The sequence below is a fragment of the Acinonyx jubatus genome, chromosome B1 (assembly GCF_027475565.1).
Source record: "Acinonyx jubatus isolate Ajub_Pintada_27869175 chromosome B1, VMU_Ajub_asm_v1.0, whole genome shotgun sequence".
Taxonomy (NCBI): domain Eukaryota; kingdom Metazoa; phylum Chordata; class Mammalia; order Carnivora; family Felidae; genus Acinonyx; species Acinonyx jubatus.
In genome coordinates, this window is record NC_069382.1 from 152,697,827 (window position 1) to 152,714,659 (window position 16,833).

General features: G+C 37.7%; 1 long non-coding RNA gene across 4 annotated transcripts in view; it reads right to left on the reverse strand.

The window, feature by feature from the left end:
* LOC106971650 (uncharacterized) overlaps positions 1–15,934 on the reverse strand; it is a 30,436-nt gene extending 14,502 nt beyond the window's left edge. Inside the window, exons 1-6 of one of the 4 annotated variants that reach the window (XR_008296306.1) lie at positions 15,281–15,932; positions 14,810–14,960; positions 9,836–9,929; positions 7,730–7,954; positions 7,075–7,145; positions 4,456–5,058 (exon numbers count right to left, since the gene is read on the reverse strand). This is a non-coding gene — a long non-coding RNA (uncharacterized LOC106971650). Of the gene's footprint in view, positions 1–4,455; positions 5,059–7,074; positions 7,146–7,729; positions 7,955–9,835; positions 9,930–14,809; positions 14,961–15,280 lie in introns of those variants that run through there. The other 3 variants (XR_008296304.1, XR_008296307.1, XR_008296305.1) reach the window with 3 other exon arrangements.
* Between the last annotated feature and the right edge of the window lie 899 nt (positions 15,935–16,833).

Sequence of the window (16,833 nt, forward strand, 5' to 3'; positions counted from 1 at the left end):
TAACAGTGTGTTCTGAAATCTTGGTAGGTAGAAGCTGTAAAAACTGTCATATAAAAAGCTACAGGCAGCTTCTTTAACGGGTAAGGACTTGAAGACTGCTTTGGAGCTGATTGTTCCTTCACTCTGGGAAAACCTTCTGAATGGGCCTTTAATTGCATAAATGTAAAGCAAGAATCACTTATGAATAATGTATTGTTCTTCAGGAAAAATGTGATGTAATTGTTCACCTGAATAAAAACATTTTGCACTATGCAGCTAAGTGTGCTGTTTGCTAATGTTTGAATCTGCCTCTGCTTGTGTAAGTTAGTGAAAGTCTCCTAGCCTCAGTTTCCTCCTTAGTAAAGTAGGGATAATAATATTTGGGAAGATTAAAGAAAGTAATACAAGTAAACCGATTTGAATGGGGTCTCACATCTAGTAAGTGTAATATTAGGGATGATGCTTCTGCGAATATCATTATTTTTTGAAAGACAAGTTTCATTTTATGGGGACTGCAATTTGCCAGTAGATGGATTTTCATTCTTCCTGTAGATGTAGGTACTTTGTTTTGAAAGAAGATGGCTGAATGTACTGTAAATCTGATCTTTGCTTGTTGCAGCAAGACCTTGTATAAAGTCTAAGGCTGCAAGGGCAACATGGGAATGGCTGTTGATTGTACACATAATGAACCTAAATGGTTAGGGTAATATGCCCTACTATGCTCTGCCATGTTTGTCTGTTCCTGGAAGGGAGTATTTTTTTTTATTATTAACTTTCCCACCCACAACTATCTTGAGTACAGAAAGATTCTGGGACAGAAAATTAGAAGGTAAACTTTTAAGTGAGGTGGAAGGGAAATTGTTTATTGGCTTTGATGAAAGGACTCTTTGGGTGGGCAGACATGGAAGTAGATGACTTCCATCCTCCTGTATGGTTGGGAGGGGGTATAAATTGTTCAATATCCTATGAAATTTAACTGCAGTGAGGCTAAGGACCTTTGTGATTTGTGCAATATTGCTGCCTATTAAAATGTATTCTCCCTTTTTCCTCTGGACTGGAAATGTTGGACAACTGGTTGGTCAACTATAATACATTCTTCATCTTTCTGTAGAGTTAGATATTGACATATGACTGAGTTGTCTCTGATGGAATGTGAATGGAAGTGCGTTTTATTTTAAGGCCTGGTTTATCAGAACATTTTGCCATGTTCTTTTCTACTTCTGCCTAACTAGTATGACAATGACCAGAGAGATCTTGGAACTCAGATGTGTTGAAATGGCAGAGTCACCATCAGACTAATTGAATGACTGCATGGAGAAAAGCCAGAGTTGGCCTGTAACCCTCACTCTGACTTTTATGTGAAAAAGACATATTTCTTAAACCACTAAATTTTTGGTGTTTGTTTCAACCAATTTGCCTATTGTAACCAATCCAGAAGTTAATGTTTGGGCAGTGGTGCCACAGGCTAAAAAGTTGGAGAAATATATGATATCATGGCAAAACATTAGCATTTATGGAAACCATCTCCAACTATAACTTGGAATACAGACCACATGCTCATATAGTTTTAGGTGTAGTAGTTGAAAAGAGACAGAATGTTTATACATGTTGGCTGCCATTCATTGCTTCAAGTAAGATATTGTAAGAATTGGCTGGTTTGTGTACAGAGATTGACGGGGAGAGAGAAAATTCACAGATAAAGGGCCTCACGGGGTTGGAGAAGCTAGCTGCTTCTTTCTGAAACCCTAATAGGAAATACGATTGAGAAAGGCTTCAAATGCAAAGGCCCAATAAAATGTCTAAGTTACATGAAGGTATTCAACCTTCCAACAAAAAACCAGATAAAGAGTGATATCTTCTCATCCAACTATATTTTATTTAATTAATTTATTTTTATTTATTTTTTAAAAACTGTTTTATTGATTTTTTATGTTGATTTATTTTTGAGAGAGAGAAAGAGTGAGCATGAGCAGGGGAGAGGCAGAGAGAGAGGGAGACAGAGGATCCAAAGCAGGCTCTGCACTGACAGCAGTGAGCCCAATGTGGGGCTCAAACTCACAAATCATGAGATCATGAACTGAGCTGAAGTTGGACGCTCAACCAACTGAGCCACTCAGGCACTCCTTACCCAATTATTTTAGATGTCCTTAAGGTAGCTATCATTAAGTGTACACACACACACACACACACACACGCACATACACACACATACACACACCCTGCAAGGAAGTTAAAAAAAAAAAAAACAGGCTGAAGGATTACCTCTAAGAAATTATTTTGAGTATGGGCTACTGACACTTGGATGGGACAGGAAATAAACAGACCAAAAACCTACTTCATTTTTGAGGCACTTGTACTGCTAAGGATATCTTAAGCCTCACCTGAGAAAGCTTTGGACTTTCTGATCTGTAAGGAAGACATACACACAATGTTCATCTCAAATGTGCCATGGAGGGTGGCAGAGAAGAAGGAATCTCTCAGAAGGCAAATTCAGCAGCCTCTGAATATCATGATCAAGGAACACACGTACATTCTCCCACAGAGCAGAATCCTAACTAATCTGGGGATTCTTTCTATTACCAGGTCAAGGTTTTATACAATGCCAGCTCAGTAGGAGTGCATTGTTTTAATGGACTATGATTGCTGAATTCCCTAGTATTCTCTTTGAAAGAAAAATAGACTTCTTTTTTGAGCAGTTTTAGGTTTACAGAAAAAGTTCAGCTAAAAGTATAGAGATTTCCTCTGTGTTCCTTCATCCCAAAGCCTTCCACACCCCAGTTTGACCTATTATTAACCTCTTCCATTACTGTGGTACATTTGTTATAATCAATGAGCCAATATTAATACATTATTAACTAAATTTCATAGTGTGCATTAGGGCTTACTCTTTGTAATGTACATTCAGTGGGTTTCGACGAATATATAATGACTTGCAGACACCAGTTTAATATCACACAGAATAGTTTCTTTTTCACTGTCCTAAAAATTCCTGTGCTCCACCTATTCATGCCTCCCTTCTTTTTCAAACCTCCACCCACCCTGGCCCAGCCCTAGCCCCTGGTAACTAATCTTTTTACTGTCACCAGTTTTGCCTTTTCCAGAATGTCATATAGTTGTAGTCATATGGCATGTAGCATTTTCAGAATGGCTTTCTTTTTCACTTAGCAATCTGCATTTAAGGTTTTTCCATGTCTTTTAATGGCTTGATGGCTCCTTTAAAAAAATTCCTGGATAATACTCCATTTATAGATGTACCAGTCTGTTTAGCCATTCACCTATTGAAGGTCATTTTGGTTGCTTCCAGGTTTTGGCAATTATGAATTATTCATACGCAGGTTTTTATGTGGACATACGTTTTCAGCTCATTTGGATAAACACCAGGGATCACGATTGCTGGGTCATGTGGTAAGAGTATGCTTACTTTTGTAAGAAACTGCCAAACTGTCTTCTAGAGTGGCTTTCCTACTTTGCATTCTTCCCAGTAATGAAGAGAGTTTCTGTTTCTTCATGTATTTTTTCTTTTTTAACACATATTTTTGTTGTGGTTATCCTGCTTCATGAATGTATATTGACTGGACTTGGGGAAGATAACCTTTATGATACTTCTCTGTGCTGCAAAACAAAACAACCCATTGAGCCCTGGTGGGGAAACTTCACATTCCAGAGATACTGGACTTTGGAGTGGATGCAGTGAGTTGTCTCCTTGGAGACATAGAGTCTATTTTATCTGCATACAGATATTTGATGATCACAGAGGTAGATTGTGATGGAGAGGACTCCATGTCCCTCATAACCTACTCCCCCTTTTTCCATTGGGATAGAATTGCTGGGCACATGGCCAGCCAACAACACAATGTTTCCCAACTTTCCTTGCATTTAGGTGTAGTCATGAAACCATGCTCTTCACGTTGGTTCCAGCGTTCTATATGAGTAGGCATAATGTGTGTCACTGCTGATGCAAGCTATGAAAACTCCTAGACATGCCCCTGTATGCTCTTTCTCACTTTTCTTTGGGCTTGAATGGTGATAATCAAAGGTGACCAGAAGGACATTTGAAACCATATGTTACAAATGACCAACCCTGTAAGTCTTGGTGCCTGAATAATAGCATTGGGAACTACCCTGCTGACCTAAACTCTCTCCCCTTGGACTGTTATGTGAATGAATAATGAACTTCTATTATATGTGAGGTTCTATTTGTAACAATAGCTGTACCTTTTCTAAATAATACATCCCATAATGTAAAGTCCATTGTCCATTATTCTCATCTTGTCCTAAGCTCTAAGAGAGCTGCCTACCTTTTAAAAAATAATGGTCATGGACAGGGAGGTCACGATCTCACTCTAAGTTGATTTCCTCAGTGTTGTTGATGGGGTGATAAGCAATGTAATACAGAAGTAAACAAACTGGCATCTAGTTGTTTCTTTACTACCTTTGCCTACCTATATTTAAATGTCAGATTTTGTTAACTTGGGAAAACTTGTTAACTTTCAAACTTTAGTTTATTTATCTGAATAAGGGGGGATAATGATGCTTATTTTATAGGTTTGTTGTAGAAATTAATTAAAATAAATTGGGTAGAATATTTAGCATACAAATTTGGCACTTAGGTACTCAGGCAACATTAGCCATTAGCTAGATCTTAATTCTGTGAAGTTGGAGTTTATACCCACATTTAGTGGAGAGTCTGGTGTTTAAAATAAAATAAACAAAAAATGTTTCTGCTCTCCTCGTAGCCCCTGGGTGAAATACCTTTCAACTTCAGTCAGAGTGAGAAAATGGGGAAGTATAAAAGACAAGGGTTTTGTTTGATTTCCTGGGGGAATAGCTAATTTCTCCAAACAAAGTAAAATAATAGCACCTCCCACTGGGTAGAGAGTTTGTAAAGAGAATTGCTGAACTTCTCCATAACCAAAAATCCAGCAGTCAGAGCAGATGCCAGAAACAGCAGTAAGGGGGTAACACAATGAATTGCAAACGTGTACAAAGAGTTCAGCAACTGGCAATCACTTGAAAACTGCAGTGAGCATGTGTTGCACGGAAGTTCTTGGCAGATTAAGTTCAGAAATCCAGCAGCAGCTGAAGCAGTGAAGACAATAAATAGCTTAAATTGGCAACCGACACTTTTAGCAAACACTTATATACACATAATGAAAACAATACATAAGACTGTGAAGGAGGGTGGGAAGGGGGATGGCTGGGATTCTGAAGGAGGTCACCAAGTCTAAATGTGTGGGTTAACTAGACTATGTATCACTGTCAAGGGTCCCCACAAACCCTGACAATGACACCAAAGAAGAAATAGAAGAGCAGAGAAGTCAAGTACAATAAATCAAGCCCTCCTTTCAAAAAGAGGACGGTGAAAAAAATTGGAGACAAGAGATTCTCCAACTTCCTAGATAAACAGGAATTGATGGTCAAATCCAAATGTAATATTCATATATATATATATATATATATATATATACATATAGACACACACACATATATATAATATATATATATAATATATATATATAATATATATATTCTTCCCATGGTAAGTTCATTTAAGTTATGATTAAGATATTCTCAGTTAAGTTCCTCTTTGTTATAGTTCCCAATTCATAATTCTCACAGGGAATGATTCTACTTTAAAACAATGCAGCATTTTGGTCCTAACAAATGTCTGGCTGTTATAATAAAGTACAGTCAGTGATTAATTACATTGAGTTGAATCCATCACTTCCCAACCTTTGAAGAAAAAGGAGGGGATAGGCCTAAACAATCAAAGTTGAGTTTAAAGTCTTCTCTGGTATCCTGCAAATCAAATGATGGTAGAAAATGACTGAAATTGAAGTGCAGAGAAAAATCTGTAGGTGAATAACTCAAAGAAGCAAGAATGCAATTCTTTTTAGAATATTATCTAATAAATGAAGCTTCCAGTCTGGGCAGGCTGACTGCTCACTCTACCTCACCTTGGCCACAGTCCTTGCTTCTGAGCTCACTTTCTGTGCTCACACCATTTTTTTTTTTGTAATGGTTTTTTCGTAATGCAAAAACCTTGCTCCTTCCTCAGAGCCCAGATTAAATCTTCTGACCTTCTTTCCATTGTTGAACTTGTGTAGCATATAGTTCTTTGAACCACATAATTTAACACTTAATTTTATTTTATGCTCCTTTAATAATTCCGTGTATGCAAAATCATATTTTGCCAATAAGAGGATATATTCTTTGAGTAAAGGGCACAGGTCTTTCAGGAACATGGCTGACATTTAATAAATATTTATTGATTGTTTAATATGCTTCCTAATGCACATAAGTTACTCTTAGGAAGTAATTATACAGTGGACGACTCTGGCTGAAAAAAATTGATGCAGAAGGATGGTGAGCTGAGAACTGGATAAAAACAAAGCTTACATTAATGGTAGCGAATGACATGATTAACACCTTTTCTGGCAGCCTTGCAGCTTGAATTTGATAAAGGAAAGTAATTTCTCCAAAGAACCAAAAGCTAAATTGAGTGATTGAATTTAACTCCATAGTGTAAGGCTGTGTTAGTAGATTTTTAAAAAGATGACATTTGAGTGTATTTTAAGTGCAATACATCAATCTGCCATTGAGCTAATGAACTTCAAGTTGAAAATCACTGAGGAGTTTGGTATAGATGACTCCTTCAAGTATCCTTGGGGAGGCAAGATGTGTAGGTAATTGAATGAAAATCTATCTTGACTGACCCCAATGACAACAATGTCCAACTCACATTACAAATCACCTGTAGTCTTTAATGGACTATTTTTTAATTGCTTTAAAACTGTTAATGGTAACTACAAGGGAGCAGAGTGTTTCTTGTTTGTTTATTTCTCATCAACAAAATAAATTTCTAGTGTTTTTTTTCTTTATCACTGGCAGTTCACAATTAGCTTCAGTTGCTCTAGTTCACATTTCATTGGAGGAGAAAAAAGCACATTTGGTTGTCTTTTATTTTGCTAATCTCTCTGTCTTTATGAATGCCTTGAGATTATGGGATCAGATTTGTTCAACCATAAAATGTGGGGATAAACGAGTAATTGGTGACTGTAAACTAATAAAAAGGAAAATAAAATAGAGAAACACCTTTTTCCTATGAGTTCTTGTAGGCCTGCATCCAACTTCACAGCCCAATTAAAATATGATTTTCTGTTTTTCTAAAGGGAAACATAAATGTTTAAAGACTGTTACACAAATAATATATTATGAAGAAGTCATAAAATGAATATGTGTTTAAGTAATGGTAAAAATGCATGAAACTGAACATTAAAATATGTAGTAATATTAATAAAAACAGAGAACCAATAGCTAGAATATTTAAATTAGTGCTTGACCAAATGTGCTTTTTGAAGTACATCATCAGAATTACTTGGATGCTTAGATGCAGGTTCCGGGATCATACCCCAGATCTGATAAATCGGAATTCGTGAAGGTGAATCACAAAAATCTATTTTGTAAAATAGTGTCTCCAATGATTCTTGTAGATGCAGGAACTAGAAAACTATGAAATGCACTTGGCTTTTTAATTCTTGACTTTCAAAAATATGTCCAGAAAGATAAACATCACACTATTAATAGTGTCAACTCTGGACTACAATGTTGAAGGAGGGAAAACTCTTTTAATTATACATCTTTGCATTGCCTTTCCCCCAGATTTGGCATCCTTTAGTAATAAAGAGAGTACAAACAAGTGATGGTTTCTGATATTATTATGAGTTGCATTTTGTCTGTGGATTCTTACCTCCAACTCATATCCTTTGCTTAAAAGTGGCATATTGGGAACATCTTGGTGTGGCTCAGGCTGCCATAACAAAATACTGTAGACTGAGTGCTTAAACAACAGGAATTTATTTTCTCAACAGTTCTGGAGCATAGATGTTCCAAACTAAGTTCTGGCAGAGTCAGTTTCTGTTGAGAGGTCTCTTCCTGACTTGCAGACAGCCACTTTGCCCTCATGTTCTTTCCTCTAAGCCTGGGCAGAGAGAGAGAGAGGGAGAGAGAAAGAGAGAGAGAGGGAGATGGCGAAAGGGGGAGAGAGAGAGAGAGAGAGAGAGAGAGAGAGAGAGAGAGAGAGAGAATGATAAAGCTTGTGATCTTTCTCCATCTCTTCTTAAAAGGACAATAATACTATCAGATCAGGGCCCAGTTTTTATGACCTCATTTAACCTTAATTACTTCTATACTCCAGGAGTACAGTACAGCCATGCTGGTGGCTAGAGCCTCAACATCTGAATTATGGGAGGGTTGGGGGTGGGGTGGTACACAAACAGTCAATCCATAAGAAGGATGATCTTATGTTCTGACTGAGCCATGGTGAGGGAAGAATTAAGTGATCTTTGTCAAAATCCTTGAAGATAAGTGAAGGATCAAAATGTAGAGACCAAATGACTAATGTGGTGCAAATGTGGTTAAGAGAAATGAAATAGAACATGGATAAAGAAGTGGGAAGAACAGGATTAAATTGAGAAGAATCCAGGAAGATGACCACAATCAACAGTGGGCAATTCCTGTTAGAGGCTAACAATTTCATAGCTGTTTCCATTTAAGGACCCAAGACTCAAAGATGATCCTAAGTTTGTTAACTTCTTTTATGCTTTTAATTTGTAAATTACAAGATGAAAACAATATTTAACTCATTTTTATTTTTAAAAAGGTACTGCTTAATTTAGTATGAATGCTATGAATCTGACATTGAAAGCCCAAGTTGCTTATTCTAAATATTGCTGAATAAAACCCAGTCCATTAACAAGAGAAATAGAAACAATATAACATAGAAATATCAGTAGTATAAATCTGGAATGATCTTGATATATTCAGGGACATAAACTAAATGGCTAAACTTAGTTCATCTAGGAAAAAAGTCTCTAGTGGGAAAAATATAGAGAAAATAGACATCTTGAATTTTCTATTTTTTATCCTATCACTTTCTCTCTTCCTCTGGATGTAGGTTTATGTGATATGAAAGATCTTGTTGACTCAGAACAAGGACAGGTTTTGTTACATATGTGGTGATGTCTGCCTCTCCCACTCCTGTTCAGCTGTGGACTTCTTTGCACTTTATGTGAAGACGCATCCTTGCTTAGTTCCTGAACTCATGTTGGCAAATAACAGGAACACATTTGTTATTTCCATCCCACCAATGTGACAGGGTCTAGAAATAGTTTTGATGTTATTCAATCAGGATCCGATATGCCTAAAATGAATTTATCGTATCTGGATGTTTACCCATCTATACTCTCCATATGGACCTCATCAGTTTGCTCAATTGTGCCTGGGGGTAACTTTTTTCAACTACTTACCTAAAAAGAAAATAACACTTTGATTTACTTGTGGTATTGCCATAGTATATGTTATGTCTTATTCCTGATATAGTTATTACCTGTTTCGTATCTTCTGAACGACTCCATAGCCTGATACCAGGATTTTGTTATACACCTGATTTCAAGTCATTCCTGCTTCTTTGAACTTTGACTCTGTGCCCTTACTTGTCTGGTTGGCGTTCCTCCATCTTCAGTGGCTATTAAAACAAACCATGGCAGGGTGCCTGGGTGGCTCAGTCAGTTGAGCATCTGACTTCAGCTCAGGTCATGATCTCAAGGTCTGTGAGTTCAAGCCCTGTGTCGGGCTCCATGCTGACAGCTCAGAGCCTGGAGCCTGCTTCAGATTCTGTGTCTCCCTCTCTCTCTGCTTCTCCCCCCACTCATGCTCTGTCTTTCTCTCTCTGTCAAAAGTAAATAAAATATTTAAAAAAATAAAAAAAAACATGGCCTCTTTGGGCACTATTCTTTATACAGTGTGCCCTCCTTCAGAGTCTTGCCCTAGAGAAATATCAATTGTTTTCAGTTACCTCTCTCATATGGTCCTCGTTTCCTCCTCTTGTCCACTAGCCATGTTTCTTGTTCATCATGCTTGCTTTGAAGCCAAGCTCACTCAACGTTCAACTGAAAGAAAGTTTGAGTTATAGTTCACAGTGCTTGATAAAAGACATCTTGTTTCATAGAAAGAATATATATTTTTTTGAATCATAGACACACTGGTAGAATTATCGCCTCCAAGAATTTCCCAGGGCTTAGCAACCTCCCATCAGTGGTGGGATAAGATTGTTTGATATGAATTCAGGGGGAAAAAAAAAGGTTTCCTGAGGGAACCTAGCCATCAGAAAGTAACTTGCCCTATGGACTAGTGTGTTGGTGGAATGATGGACCTGGTGCCCACGGTTATTTCTATTTTTGAGAGGCCGACACAAACCTGGGTTTACTCCCTTCCTCTGTGGCTTTTGCTATTTTACGTTATATAAGATATTTTGACAATGGAATATTTTATGCTCCAGCTTATTCTCCACTCTGCATTTTTCAATACATAGCTGAAGTAAAAGAAACAAGTCATGAATGCAGTTTGTATGATTCTTTTATAATATTCCATCAGCAGTGTTGTAATGCCATTTTTCTTGGATACAAATGTAACAACAGCATTCCTACTTTATGTCTACCTACTATTTGACTGACAATCTCATGTTTTTACTAAATGATTCCCGATAAGTTTACACAATCTTACATATTCAGCTTGAAACCATGCCCCTGGTAGCACCCCTTATTTGCAAAACCAATTATATCCTTATGTGCTTCTATGCACTTTTGAATGCAGCTTCCTGTTACTACAGTGTATCAATTTGTATGAAATTCATTCTTTTCTTCCTCTTCTCCTTCTTCTGTCTTATTTATTGACCTTGCATACTTTGAGCTACTGTGTGGACCATGTTCCCTTTGCCTTTATCACAAAGAGCCACTTTCATTTCTCTGGACTTAGACTTTTCTTTCCTTACTTTTCTTACTGTAACTGGTAGTTAAACGGCTGGTCTGTCTCGTTTACCTTAGGCTTGTTTCATAGAGCTTTTCAGCAGAAAACCTGAAAGAAGATTATTTAGGTACTTTATGTGTCAGTGCCTTATAAATTATAAAATATATTAATTTTATTTACAAGTGAAAAAAAAGAGACTCAGAAAGTTTAAGTGATTTCTTCAAGGCCACATCAGTAGCAAATGATAAAATCAGATGTAAAGAAGGGTCCTCTGATTTTTAAGTCCAATAGATAAGTAGTATCTCATTGGCTCTTTTACTGGTGTGAAAATGAAAGCAAGAATTTGTAAGCACTCATTGACTTTTCAGGTAGACCTTAGTTTTTTAGTTGCTGGATTCATTGAAGGGTAGTAGCAAAACCTCAAACTGTCATCCATAACTGTCTTCTTTGCTGAGGTCTTGATCTAATTAGAGTGTCCTCACCCTGTTAAAATATAGTTAGAGGGCATTTTATGAATTTTAGCTGAAGAAGAGAAAATGAGGTACTAATTATCTGATACAACAGTATAACAGATTTTGTTGTTGTTGACACATAATTTGAAAGTTAAACCATTTCTAGAAAAGAGCAAGAGATATTTTAATGTGACATAAAGGGAACCCATCTGGGACAAGAATCTCTTCACTTATAAATCTAGAACTTAAAATCCAAACATTTGGATTTTACTATATCTTGTTTTTACTATAATTTTTATAAAACAAAGAACTACTGGGAAAATTAAAAAATATGACCTATTTGTATGTTTGATTGTAATACAAGTACAGATATGAGGTTCAGCCAACACTAGAATTTCAGGGGAACTAATTTGCTGAATATATATTTATTTTTGATTAAAAATACTGTTTATTAAACCAACATTTTAAAGAAATTAAGTTACCAACTGGGCTTAGTTCTGGAAACATTTTAAGGTGTTTAAAATTTTTTTTGAGGTTTATTTATTTTTCAGAGAGAGAGAGAGAGGGAGAGAAGAGAAAGGGTGTGAGCAGGTGAGGAGCAGAGAGAGACACAGAATCTGAAGCAGGCTCCAGGCTCTGAGCTGTCAGCATAGAGCCAGATGCGGGGCTTAAAACCATGAACTGTGAGATCCTGACCTGAGCCGAAGTCAGATGCTTAACCAAATGAGCCATCCAGGTGCCCTGGATTTTAAGGTTTTTAACTGCTTAGCTGTAGTATCCTGTTAGTGCAAAAGTAAAATAAACACGATATTATTGTCACTGGAGATTGTTATTATTTTAAAACTCTGTGTTTTTTAAAGTTTATTTATTTATTTTGGGGGGGGGAGAGAGAGAGAGCGAGCGAGCGCTCCGGTGCAAGTGTGCACAAACAGGGGAGGGGCAGAGAGACAGCGAGAGAGAGAGAGAGAGAGAAAGAGAGAGAGAGAGAAAATCCCAAGTAGGCTTTGCGCTGTCAGCACAAGAGTCCGAGGGGGGCTCCATCTCACTATCTATGAGATCATGACCTAAGCCAAAATCCAGAGTCAGACGCTGAACTGAGCCACCCAGGTGCCCCTGGAGATGATCATTACTGAAACTGCTTCATCTTCAGATAGGAAACATTGGAAAAATAATCTAATCTTCTTATTCTTTATTTTTGGCATCAAATTTGCCATGCACCACCTTTATATATAGATAGATATTTCTTTCTGAAATTGCTATTACACATACTGTTTTCTCTTAGAAACCTTTCACTCGTATTCATTCTCTAATCACTTTAACTAGATCACAGCAATAATTTTCTGATGTCCTGCTTCCAGTCTCTCTTCTTTAAATCTGTCTTTCATACTGTTGTCAGTTTAAGCATGCTAACATGTCACTTTCTTCTTGTCACTCGGTTAAAATAATCAATAATTTATAATGAGTTTAGGTATCTATAAAAAACCAGCTGGTAAGATGGGTGGGAAGTTCAGGTGAGAGAACTAGCAAAGAGATAATTAAGGGTTTTACAGAGTTAGAAGAGAATCAATATCAAAGAGGTGAGTTTAAAATTAGGAACTAGAAAATTAAACTGAGAAGGAATGGCTCTAGAATCGTGGCTTGCAAAATTTTCATCATGACTTGAAATGAGAAATACATTTCATACTTTGGCCAGGTATACACATGCATAATCACCCATCTACACGCCTGTGAGTGCACACACACACACACACACACACACACCATGAAACAAATGTCACCAAACATTAGTGTGATGCATCAGATGTTTTCAAGTCAATTCTCTTTTATTTTATTAAAAAACGCCACAAATTTGTGGCGGTAACCCACTGAGTTCACTAGTGAGTCTTGACCTGCACTTTGAAAAATACTTCTACTGAAGAAAATAGCTGCAAGTGTTGAGCCATTAAGACCTGAGAGGAAAGAGTTTTAAGGAGTTTTAAGAATCTTAAGGAGATTCATATAGGGAGTCAAAGACAGCAGAAATATTAAGATAATGGTTCAAAGGCCTCAGTTGGATTTAACAATCATAAAATAATAATAAAGTGGTGCCTATTGAGTACTGATTTCCGTGGTCAGATGTGGAATAAAACCAGACTGGGAAGGGCTAAGAAACAACCAACTGAGGACAGTTGTTTCCCTAAAGAAATTTGAAAAAGGCATGGGGATATTGTTTGCTTCCACTTTACTAAAAGAAGTAGGTTCACACAGGATAAGAAGTTTACCACCCTTTCACAGGTAGTGGTACCAGAACCAGCATTCAAACCAAGCCAGCTCATACTCTGAAGCCTAAGATTTCCCCATCATGTCACAAGAGGGCATAGCTGATGAAGACCATGGTGGGATTGATGCTTTGCCTAATATTTTGTCCTCCATTAATCTTTCCCTGTTCATTTAGCCACATCTTCCTTTGGAGCATCTATTGAGGAGTATTTATTGTACTCATTAGGCACCTTTCAAATACTGTTTTTACCATGGTTGGTTTACATGTCTTATATGGCCCACTAGGTATTTAAGTTGAACCTCAGCAGAAATAATGTCCTATTCTTTAATTTTTTTTGGCGATGGTGGGCAGGGACTGGATATAGTGTGTTAGTTCATTACCCAGCACTTAGAATAATACCTTGCACTTAGAATATATTAGATAAACATTTTTGGGATAAGGAAAAACACTAGATGCTGTCCAGTCTTTGAAAAGACTGTTGCTTTAGGAATCAACATGTGTTGAACCTCACTAGGGTGATTGGTCACAAGCTATATGACTAATAAATAATATTAAACTCCTCACTATTCTTTCTAATTTTTTCAAGTATCTTGCAGACATGTAGTCTCTTTGGAAATCTTTTCAAAGCAGCATAATCTTTACGTTTTCTGTTTTGTTTCTGAAAGTACCTCTAACTCACCTTAGTTAAGTAGAAGCAGTAATTTTTTTCTTTTAATAAGCCAAATGATACACTAGTGTCCTGCTTTTCTACTGTCACCATTCTTTCCTATCAATTGGAGAAATCTAAGAACCTAACCACTCACCAAATGCCTCTTACATATATCCTGACAATTATAGCAACTTTTCATTGTGATTGTGAAAAATCTTGTGGTAAATAGATCTACTAAGCCTGAATCTTTTTTTTTAGTATTGTGATTTACTTTAGTTAGTATTTTTATAGGAGCTACAAAATTTTATAGGCTAAATATATCTTAACACTTGAAGTTCCAAGTTAATTTGTCTGCAATTAAAACATTTCTTGTTCTATGGATTTTGTAAGCTAGCTCGATTAAGCCAAGTCAAGTTTAGTATGGCTTCTTAAATAAAGATCCAGTATATCTTTTACATTCTTAACTCTATTCCTAAGAAATTGCCTCTTTTTGAAAGCATGGAAAAAAAAACTATTAGAGAACATATTTTTGTTGAGTAGCAGCATATGTGAAGTGAGGGCACTATTTGGCTCTAAAACAATCCTTTCTCAGGAATTTTGTATCCTGTTGATATTGTACGTATTTCTCTTCCTTGAATAAAAAGAGCAGATTTCTGCACTAACCAGAAAGGAGTCCATATGGCATTGTTCTGGATTCCCATTGTAAGTTGAAGGGGAAACGTCACCCTCCCTGGAGCCCTTGATGTTCTGCAAATGAAGGAGGAGGGTGTCCTCAAATTCCTTGCAGCAGGAATCCAGTTAGGTGGGTTGACTTCTAAATGGAATAAAAGGGAAAGTGATGGCATCTGCATCAGAAATTTGAAGAGAACCTGGGAGCAACTCCTGAAGTTACCATGAAAAACCTGGCTAATGTCAGTGGCATATCAGTCCAGGAATACTGGCCGGTGACTGTGCTAAAAATTGCTGCTGCTGCTGTTGCTGCTGTTGCTGGAGCCACTCCTGTTGCTGGCCACTTCGTTCCTGGAATCTTCACTAACCAGATCCAGGCAGCTTTCTGGAATTGCAACTTCTGATAGTAGCTGACCCCAGGGCTGATACCAGGCTCCCACAGAGGTCTCAGGTTAACCTGCTTACCTTTGCTCTGTGTAACCCAGACTCTTCTTGGCACTATGCAGGCATTGCTGTCTCTTGCAAGAAAAAAAAAAAAGAGAGAGAGAGAAAAAAAAGAGAGAAAAAAGACATACAGAGAGAGAGAGAGAGAGAGAGAGAGAGAAAAGGAGAGAGGAAAAGCTCATTTAGTGGGACTGATGTGGTGCATGCTGGTCCCGGAGTTTCTGCGCATGTACAGCGCCATCTCCTGTGAACACTTGCGGGAGCTCAGGCTCCAGCTCTCCTTTTACGGAGATCCTGAAAAGGTAGAAAAGGAAGAGCAGACCACTGCTGAAAAGACTGTGACCAAGGAGGAATTTTAGGGTGACTGAACTGCTCCAGCTCCCGAATTTACTGCTACTCAGTCCGAGGTTGCAGATTCACCTGAAGGCGTGCAGTGCCCTCTGGGCCTATTCAGCAGTTCTTTGAGGACAATTGGAGCGCTGAGAAGGCGACTGAGATGGCCCTGAAGACCCCGCCGGGTAGGAACAGCCATTGCATTGTCTTAAGCTATTCTTTCGCAGACTCCTAAACACAAAATGGTAATAAAGTTGACGGAAAACAGCAGTTAAGGGGCTCCTGGGTGGCTCAGTCGGTTAAGCATCTGACTGTTGGTTTCGGCTTAGCTCATGATCTCACGGTTTGTGAAATGGAGCCTCGTGTCAGGCTCTGCGCCGAGAGCTTGTGGAGCCCGCTTAGGATTCTCTCTCTCTCCCTCTCTCTGCCCCTCCCCGCTCGTGCTCTCTCCCTCTCAAAATAAATAAACATTTGAAATAATCATAATCATATTAATAATTATTACTCTGTCAATGGTGATACCTTGACAACAAACCTGTTAAAGACTGTTTCCCCAACTATCAAGAAATGCTGCCCCTTCCACTCTAGCAATGGTGTTGTCCATGATGTACCTTCACTGTGGAGAAACAACAGAAACATTTCAGGGGGGTTTTCTTTGTTATGGATCTTGCAGTGAGGTGCATTCAGTGCAACGAAGTAAGACCTTGTGCACAGTTTCCCACAGTGGTACTTTTACAAATGGTGGTTAGGTGCTGAAATACCGTTAATATTATACTTAACTAAGTTCTAGGTAAAATATGCTTACGTGGGCTTGCTTGCTTAGAAGCATAATATTATTTTTTCCCAGGAAGAAAATGTGCAGTTTCTTCACAACTGCATTATATATATATATATATATATATAAAACAACAAAAAAAAAACCCAAGTTTTCTGTCTGTTAACCAATAATCTGCATTTAAAATCCCTGTCTGTGCATGTAAAGATAGACACTCATGCACATAAGATGAGGCAGTGTGGGATAAGGGGACTAGCCCTTAATTGGGAGACTACTACTGAGATCAGGTGCTACTAGTGAATATCTGTGCGAGGAAATTGGACCAGATAATACCCAGACTTTTCAAGGTGGGGAGTTTTATGCTTCTATTTTGTTTGTTTACGAGAAGAAATCAGAAGTCACTTTTAACTCTTTTACAGAGTAAAAGTCTTAGGCTTCATGAAGAGCTGCTGTTGCAAACTGGTCA